We start from the raw sequence: 9,062 nt of genomic DNA, 5'->3' as shown, positions 1-9,062 counted from the left end.
ATGAGGACCTGAATTGACACCCAAAGCACCTATATAAAAATCCACGTGTGGTTTACAATCACAGTGCTGTGGGCAGCAGACAGGAGGATCGCTTAAGTTCACTGGCCGCCAGTCAGTCTATTTCCAGGTTCAGTGAGACTATCTCAAGGGAATAGGCAGAAAAGATAAAGCAGGATACTCAGTGCCCTCCTCCGACCTTCACATGCAGCTGTGTCTACCTGCACATACACACACACACACACACACACACACACACACACACACACAAAGACACACACCACATACATACACCTCACATACACACAGAGAGGTGGAGAAGAGAAACACTTTTTTAAAAAGACAAGGAAAAGAGGTTTGGATACAAAAGGCCACTGACCACTGCCTAGCACTGGTTCCCAAAAGAGGTAAAACAGTAAGAAAATAAAAACAACCAAATAAGAAAGCAAATTAATACACGCTGAGTGGAGGTGGGTACTGAGTTTACTTGGCCACAGAAAGCCCCTGGGCCTGGTCTGATTGCCGGCACCAGAGTCACACAGAAAAGAAAAGGGGGAAAGATGTAAACACATCTCTAAAGGAGATACAGAAGCAGCCAGTAGATACGTGGAAAGATGTTCAAGATCATCTATTAACTGCAAATTAAAACCAACAACGAACAGAGCTCAAATATGAAAGCACAATGGCACCACCGTGACTTGGATAAAACCCTGTTGAAGTTGAAAGCTCTAGTGCAGAGGCGCCAGGAGGTGCAACCCTTGCCGGTGAGTAAGCCATGGGGCCAGTGTCCTCGTTAGTGGACTGAGTAAACTGGGTTCCTCCCCTGACCCTGTAGGTTCTCCCTTCTCACTGCTCTGCCAGGATCTGAGACAGCATGGGGCCCTCCTCAGAAACAGATCAGATGTGGCTGCCTGAACTCGGATTAGAACAATGAACCCAAACAGACCTCTTTTTCTTATAACTTACCCAGCCTTTTGCTATGGCAACACAAAACAGACTAAGACAAACATCCAAGGCTGGTGTAGACATTGGACGGCAGAAAGTCTCAGTCACTGCTGGTGGAAACAGAAAATAGACCAGCCACTTTAGAAGAAAGCTTAGCTGTTTCTCACAGACCTAAACTAATACCCGAAGATCCATCACGTTCATTCCTCTGCCTCAGTGACTGGAAAGTCCACACTTAAAGCCATTCACACAAATGTTTACAGAAGCTTTCTAAAGGTTTAGAAAAACAAAAATGGGAAGCAAGCAAGATGCCCTAACTGGGCGAACAGATTTAAATGATGGGGCATTAACAAGAGACTATTACTCAGCAATAAGAAGAAATGGTACATTAGGCCAATGAAAGAGATGGTGTACAAGGCCTGGTAGGCCACACCTGCAGTCCCAAGGCTGGAGAGAAGAGTGAGTCTGAGGGCAAGATTGGGTTATACAAGTTTCAGGTCAGCCTGGGCTACATGCTAAGATCTTGTCTCCAAAAACCAACAAACCAACCAAACAAACAGAAAACCCCGAAAGATAGGGGACATTACAACATTCTAGGTGTTAAAATGACCAGGACATATGCCATATGATTCTAACTGTATTGAAATCTAAAAGAGGCAAAAATAGAAAAAGCAGAAAGATTGGTGTTGTCAAGGCCTCGAAAGATTGTTTTAAGGGTGAACCTGTATTATTCTGTAATGATAGACACATCGCATATTTGTCAAAACCTGAAGAACAAAAACTACCGTAACTATGGATCACAGTTATAACACATGCAATCATACATGTCAACAGAGCAAACACGGGAGAAGGAGGCAGCATACACAAAGTATAGTTTTCGCTCATTTTTTTCCTTAAACCAAAATCTGTTCTAAAAGCTAAGTGGGCTTTTTGTATATTTTTGTTTTGTTTTTTTGTCATAGACCAGGACCAGCTAGAGACCCGAGCTCTTGGGCACACTTCACCCACCAGTCTGCTGTCAGATTACTTCAGTCTTTCATCTTCCCTGCTGAGTTAGTATCATGGGATAAGTAAACTACAAAGGACTACACAGGCCCCACACCAATAATACGCGGAGTCACACTGGCATGAACAACACAGAAAACTGAAACACTGAATGCATAAGAACATGTTTCTAATTCCCTGACACAATAGTCGCTTTGTACACGATAGTTAATGCTGGGATCCACTGGGAATATTTTCCCCCACTAGGAAAAAGAAAATCAAGACTTTGTTAACTCTCTTGGACAGTTCTATCTAGGAAGCATTCCAGGCACGTATCAAAGCAGCCACATGGAGTGTTGGCACTTACTAAAACTTAATACTTTTCAAGGTTCTTTCAATCTAAACATACAGTAGACACACACTAAAGGTTATCTCATTTTCATAGATATCTACAAAATTAGAGTTTATAATTCAGCTAAAATAAAATAGTTCAAGTTGAAATCTACTTAGCATTTCAAGTGAAGTAACCTCTACGTATTTGAAACTATTGTTACTTTGAGCCATTTAACACACCTCAGAAGTTCTAGATTCACTCAAAATCAGATCCTCAATAAAATATTTCCATCAAAACTGTTCTGTGGCATTTACTTGTCAGGGTTATGACACTCAAAATGCACAGTTTATGTCAAGTGTACTCTTGACACTCAGATGCAAACGCTGTCACCGATAATGCCACCTCAGGGAAACAGACTCCATTAAGCCTCCGTTTTCAGATCTGTGAAATGGCAATGGTTGCAAAGAGAACTATGGAAACTAAAAATTCAGAGACTCCTAGCTTAGAAATCATAACCTACCAGTGCCCTCTTAACCTTTCTGCCCTCCCTATTCTCCATCCAATCCTCCACCTTGCTGTCACTTACCTGGTGTGTGGCATCTGCTGAGGATTATTAAGGGTTCTACTCTCTAGCTACAAAACTAAAGCAAATATGTCGTCCTTGGCATGGCATCTAGGCCTCCCTTCAATCAAAATCCCCTTATCAGTGGACTTCGGAGTCATGCCCATGGCTACCCTCTACCTCTCATTCATCCCTGATATTATGCCTTGTCCAAGAGAACATCTCATTTGACCTTAACTATAAAGCTTTCCCTGCAGCACACAAGCCCCTGGGTGGAGGGGATGATAAAGTACTTGCCTTTTTTCCTAGCTTGCTCCTCTGTCCTTGTGATAAAACACTGACCAAAACCAACCTGGGGAGAAAAAGGCGTTGTCTGGATTACAGGCTATAGTTCATCACTGGCGGAAATCAGGGCAGAAGCTCAAGGCAGGAACCAGAAGACAGGAACTGAAGCAGTGACCACAGATGTGCACTGCTTCCTGGCACATGTTCTTTCTTAACCAATCCAGGACCACCCTCTCAGGGGTGGTCCCTCCCACACTGGGCTGGGTCCTCCTCCATCAATAAACAGTTAACAAAACACGCCACAGACTGTCCACAGCCCCATCTAATGGAGGCAATTCCTCTACTGGGGCTCCCTTTCCTCGGGTGTATTGATGATTTTGTGTCAAGCTGGCTGAAACTAACCAGCATATCCCTAAAGCATGAGGAGCCAGCACTGCATGAAAAACCAGACCCAACAGCCTATCTCTGTAATCCCTGTGCTGGAGAAGGCAGACACGGGTAGCTTCGTGGAGCTTACTAGCCAGCCAGCAGCCTGACTGAATGCAAGAGAATACACGGTGGATATAGTCCAGAGGACGACCCCACCCTCCACAAGCATGCACAGAAGAAACACAGGCAATGCACACCAAAACAATGACGACAAGCACTCAAGAGAGTATTGGGAAGAGGGCTGTTGGTCCAATCACTTGAAGAAGCAATGCTGGACCTCAGCAAAATCCTGAACTTCATTCTTTGGAAGCAGGAAAAACATAATCACAGTGTTACTAAGAGCTGAGAAATGGACACAGAAGTCTGTCCTATGTTTGTCTTCCAAGTCTTTACAGAGAGAAGCATCCATGTGTGTCACAGAGGTACCTGGGTTCTTTCTAATTCATAAGAAATCACAAGCATTCTAAAAGACAAATCGTCTCCCCATCTGCAATGCTTTTACAAGGTAGAAAGTTAGGGGTTGTGCTGCACGCTCTCCCCTTTCACGCTCAGCTATGGAACTACGAGCAAGTGAACAGACAGCCTAGATACTCCATCTGTGTGCAGCCTCCATGACTTCAGATGTTTTCATAATCTCCAATTTCATGATGAGGCTTTGGTCCAAGCTCCTCACATAGCCCAGCTCCTGGGACCCATCAGACGCAAAGGCAGAAATACAAAGGCTTCATTGCCTCACTGTAAAACCACGAGGCAATAAATTATCCTCATCACTTCTGCATGCTGTCACTGCCCAGATAAAATTGTGGGGCCAGAAATTAAGCAGCAACAAACTGCCCAAACGTAAACAAAGAACCTAAAAGTTCTTAAAAGTATAAAGTTTTCTTTTTAAAGTACCTGGCAGCAAATGTAGAGATCACCATTAAATTGGAACAAAAGAAACAAAAACAGTCAGGGTGATAGTGGAAGTACAAAGTTCAATTATTAATAGCTAATAGGTCCTTACATTCCTGAGCTGATCCACACTTCTCATGTTGTAAAGCAATAGCCAAGCTCTCTGGCCAATTCAGATACTCATGATTCTGTGGAAATTATGCTTTAATCCATATTATAACATTTTCATTTTAAAAATCCTCATAGTTCAATGACACTTTCCTATCTTCCCACAACCTTTGCTGAAGTGTAATGTACTGTGTTACAATTATTAACAGGCACCCAAACTTCAAGTTTCCAATTTAGCACAGACATTCTATCCTGTGTACCAGACACTGCCGACTGTAAGAGCCAATCGCCATTCTTTCCTTATTCTGTACAACTATAACTTCAATTGTGTTTGTGGCACAAGATGAATTTAGTCAAAACAACAACTAAAAAAAAAAAACCTACATTTTCTTCCTTGCGGATAGGGGTGGCTGGCAGATGAAACTGAGAAAGGGGGCAGGAGGAGTAGCGACCATATTGTAACTATTAAGCGATCACATAAGAGACTCTAAGTGGTCAACTAGCAGTAGGCAAGTCTGTGTCCCTTCTGGCAAACTGAGATACTTTATATCCCTGGCCAGCCTGCCTTGAAGCTCTTAGGGAGTAAGGGGGTTCTATTTAGTTAAGTACTATCACCATGTCTCTCAGGAACAGCTAATCTCAAGACACTCAACAAGTTAAACCCATTTTTTAGCAAGACACAGACTAACACCACCTCCCTCAATGTTACATTGTCATGGTGTAGCATAAAGTTCATTTATTATGCCATAATAAATGAATAAAATAATAAAAATTCAATTTATTATGCCATGAGCATAGCATGAACACAGGAAATCTGAATTCAAGCTCTGCAGAATCCTGAAGCCATCTGAAGTCGCCTAAGCAAGAGCATCCCAGAATGTGCTGTACAGAGTGGAGAACTTGCCGACACATGACCCTAACATTCGCCTTGCCGGAGTACCAGACCTGGTATCCAGAAAAGAGAGCGTATTTACCAACCACACAGCTCTGTGCGATGTCAAAAGTGAACTGAAAATGGAAACTACTGTACTCTTGCTTCCTTCAGCCACCAGGAACACAGTAAATTCTACAGATACCTGTGGAGGACAGAAAACTTCACCTGTGGTCCAAACCATAAAAGGTTGTCTAGGCACTGCTGTAACTAAGTAACCAAATTGTCCACCAATTTTCACAGAGAATATTGTTCCCACATTACTATTATTATTATTAATGTGTGGTGACAACAAATAAGTTCCAGATCACCGGAAGAATCAGTACCATGTTAGAGCAAGAAACTTTAATATTTTCAAATTAATTTTCAATTAGACTAGCAAGATGTTTCAGATGACGGCAACAATCCTGAAAACCTGAGTTTGATCCCCAGACCCTGCACAAAAAGCCAGATCTAAGAAGTTGGAGGATGGGAAAGAGTCTGATAAAAATACATTGTGTGAGTCAGGTGGTGGTGATGCACTCCTTTAATTACAACACTCAGGAGGCAGAAGCAGGAGAATGCCTCAGTTCAAGGCCAGTCTGGTCTACAGAGGAAGTTCCAGGACAGCCAGGGATATGCAGAGAAACCCTGTATCCAAAAAAAATAAATAAATAAAAATTATATTATTATGAAAGTCTCAAACAATAAATAAAAGTACAAATAAATAAAAAAAACTAGATGCCATACTACATATCTGTGATCCAGTGCCCCTGTGATGAGACAGCTGTCGCAGACATGAGAATGGTGAGAAAGTCAGCCGGCCAGCTAGCCTGGAACAGGCTGCCTAGCACACTGCGAGCACTTGCCTCAATGGGCTGGAAGGAAGAATTGACTCCTCCCCAAAGTTGTCCTCTGACCCTCACACCGCCACACACACGACAGACACAAACACACATCACATGCATACTCACGCACATAACTAAGTAAAAAACACACAGAATAAAATATGATTCACACTAGTATTTTCACACTTAACATCATACAAAAGTATCTGTGTTGGGAAGACACAATCAATGACAACTCGAGCGGCAAGCAGCCCTTCAGATTAATGTGACAGCTAAGGATTCATCTTTAACATTCACTTCACTATACTTGAGAAAATGAAATCACTCTACCTTTTATACTAAGCTACTAAAAATATTTTCTATCATACAGGGAATGTACTAGATAATTTACGATAGATAGAAAGGTGCTAACATGGGCAATTTCAAACATAAACAATATTAAAGAATTATGCTTTATTTTTAAAATGCCTTTATTCACTCTGATTTGGTACCAAACCAGGAATGTTTTGACTATGAATCTGTTTTACAAATAACCGGAAGAGAATATGATCCAGAAAACGGCACCCGTCTTTGTAGCAAATAAATCCTTGTGTTATTCTAGTTCAGTAAACAGTTGCCTATTTTTACTCTGACTTAAAGGACCGAAGCCACACACAAGAATAGCGCACACATGAAAACCCAGAGCTTGCTCACCACTAACGCCGCCTCCAGAGGGCCTGGGATGGAGTCCTCCTAAGGCTGCAGGAGGACTAACTATGCCGAACAAGCTTTCAGCTTCCAGACCCAAGACCTCTAACTCTTAACATTATAGATTACTGTAATTCTATATTTTGACAACAGGCTCATTTTGAATTTGCTCCAGTTGACTCTACCATTTACCCTACTCAACAGCTGGGCATATACTTGGCAGCCCAGTCACACTGCAGAGAAAAGCAAATGCACTCTTGTAACCAAGGATTTCAACCGAAATAAAAATCAAAATAACCTCTCTTCAAACTGGAACACACAACGTGTTGAACAATGCATTATTTCAGAAAACTGAACTTGGAAAGTTTTGCAAACTGGCACTCCCTATTCAAAGCAGACAATTCTTTTCTGATTAGATCAGCCCTATAGCCAGCCATTGGGATACTAAGTGCCGTAGTGAAGTCATCGTATTGGTCACTGATGGGAAATCAAAACTGGCTCCCAACACATCAGGAAACAATGGCTTCTCCAGCTCCCCGGCTTTTCATAGAGTACGCTGGCCAACAAGCTTCTTTTCCTCTCCAAAACTAAGTGAAATTCGGAACATCTGTACAGCCAAACGCAATTTGATGACCTAAGCATTTCAAAACCACAAAGAGTAAGGGAAATACCCCCCCCCCTTGATTTCTGTCTGTGAAATCTTGGGCAAAATGTCTTAAGAAATTTATGTTTGAGTGCGTTACTGGCAGTAATATTAGCATCAAAATGAAGCAATGAGAGATGTACAGTGGTCACTTTTATTTAATTTTTTTGATATTTACCAGGACAAACAAGACAAGCTTTTAAATAAAGTCTCTTTCCTCAAGACAGGCCAAAATCAGCAGTCCGGTAATTTCTTTTTCAGTCACCTTAAATTACCCACTCACCACTGATACTGAACTTGATTGGACAAAAAAAGAAAGAAAGAAAGAGAAAAGAAAAAGAAAAAGAAAAAGCTGTATTTTTTCCACATATACACTGTAGACCTTCTTGACTTTTTTCTGAGTTTATACAGCTTATAAGCCTATTTTTCAATATTTCTCTTTTTTAACTTTCTAGAGACAGCCAAGTAAGAATATTTTTAAAAAGAGGCAAACCTCAGTACATTACATATACAAGCAAATGCCTAGATATGAGTTGGCTTAAAATATCAGTGCACTTGCTCAGAGTGGTATTAGCCACAAGAGAGCTTTGGCACAAAGGAATTCCAGTTGTGTTTACAAAAATGCTATGCGAAGTCTAAGAATCCCAGCCACAGAGCACATTCTAGAAAAGGATAAAACACTACTGCAGGAAGACTCTGAGCTACAGGACGCTTGGAAATTCTGTTAGTCAGTTCTAGATTTATATTAGTAACAGAAAACTACATGCATTTTATTTAATTTGTAGAAACTGAGTTACTAACCCCAAGGCAAATATTCAAGAGATGTGCCATCATATGAACTATTTACACACATCGGTTAGCCATCCTCACAATATGGGACTATGAAACAATCGTGAAGTTGCATACTTAAAAATACATTTCAGGAGACATAAAAACTCAACATGGGAAAGTACCATTTCTATTTTAGCTAGCATATTAACTTCAAAGTCAAAGTATTCCTAACATATATGTCCATGATAATCAAGTTGGCACAAAATTTCCTGAACCTAAACGATCAGCAGAAAAACATCTCAAATCGTCTTCTTTATATTTTAATATACGACCAACTCTGTGATTAAAGTCTTCTTTTTATCATGATATGAAATAATTTTGGACTGCATCAAAGTTAGAATATAAACGTAAGTGATAACTTTTTCACATAAGTACAATTTAAAAAAAATGATGTGGTGGTTGGTGGTGTGCTCAATACAAGAACCTTTATAGGTCAAGCCCATACCAGGTAGGACCAGCCAGGCTTGGAAATCTCACAGAGAAGTAATGACATCCACCCTCCCAGGAAGAATTATGGCTATGCTTGGTGCTTAAGAGCTTCTACAAAGGAAAAGAAAACGCAAAGTGCTTCTTGGAAACAGACCTCCCCCGCCCTCCATTCCACCGCC

At 41.1% G+C, this 9,062-nt stretch overlaps 1 protein-coding gene across 18 annotated transcripts in view; it reads right to left on the bottom strand.

Moving 5' to 3' along the window:
* The window catches only part of Dst (dystonin), a 408,649-nt gene that overhangs the window by 295,692 nt on the left and 103,895 nt on the right, over positions 1 to 9,062 (bottom strand). The gene's annotated exons all lie outside the window — the stretch shown is intronic.

This window comes from Myodes glareolus, chromosome 18 (genome assembly GCF_982192425.1).
Source record: "Myodes glareolus chromosome 18, mMyoGla1.1, whole genome shotgun sequence".
Classification (NCBI taxonomy): Eukaryota; Metazoa; Chordata; class Mammalia; order Rodentia; family Cricetidae; genus Myodes; species Myodes glareolus.
Note: the sequence above shows the minus strand (reverse complement) of the source record. Positions and strands in the feature narration are given on the sequence as shown.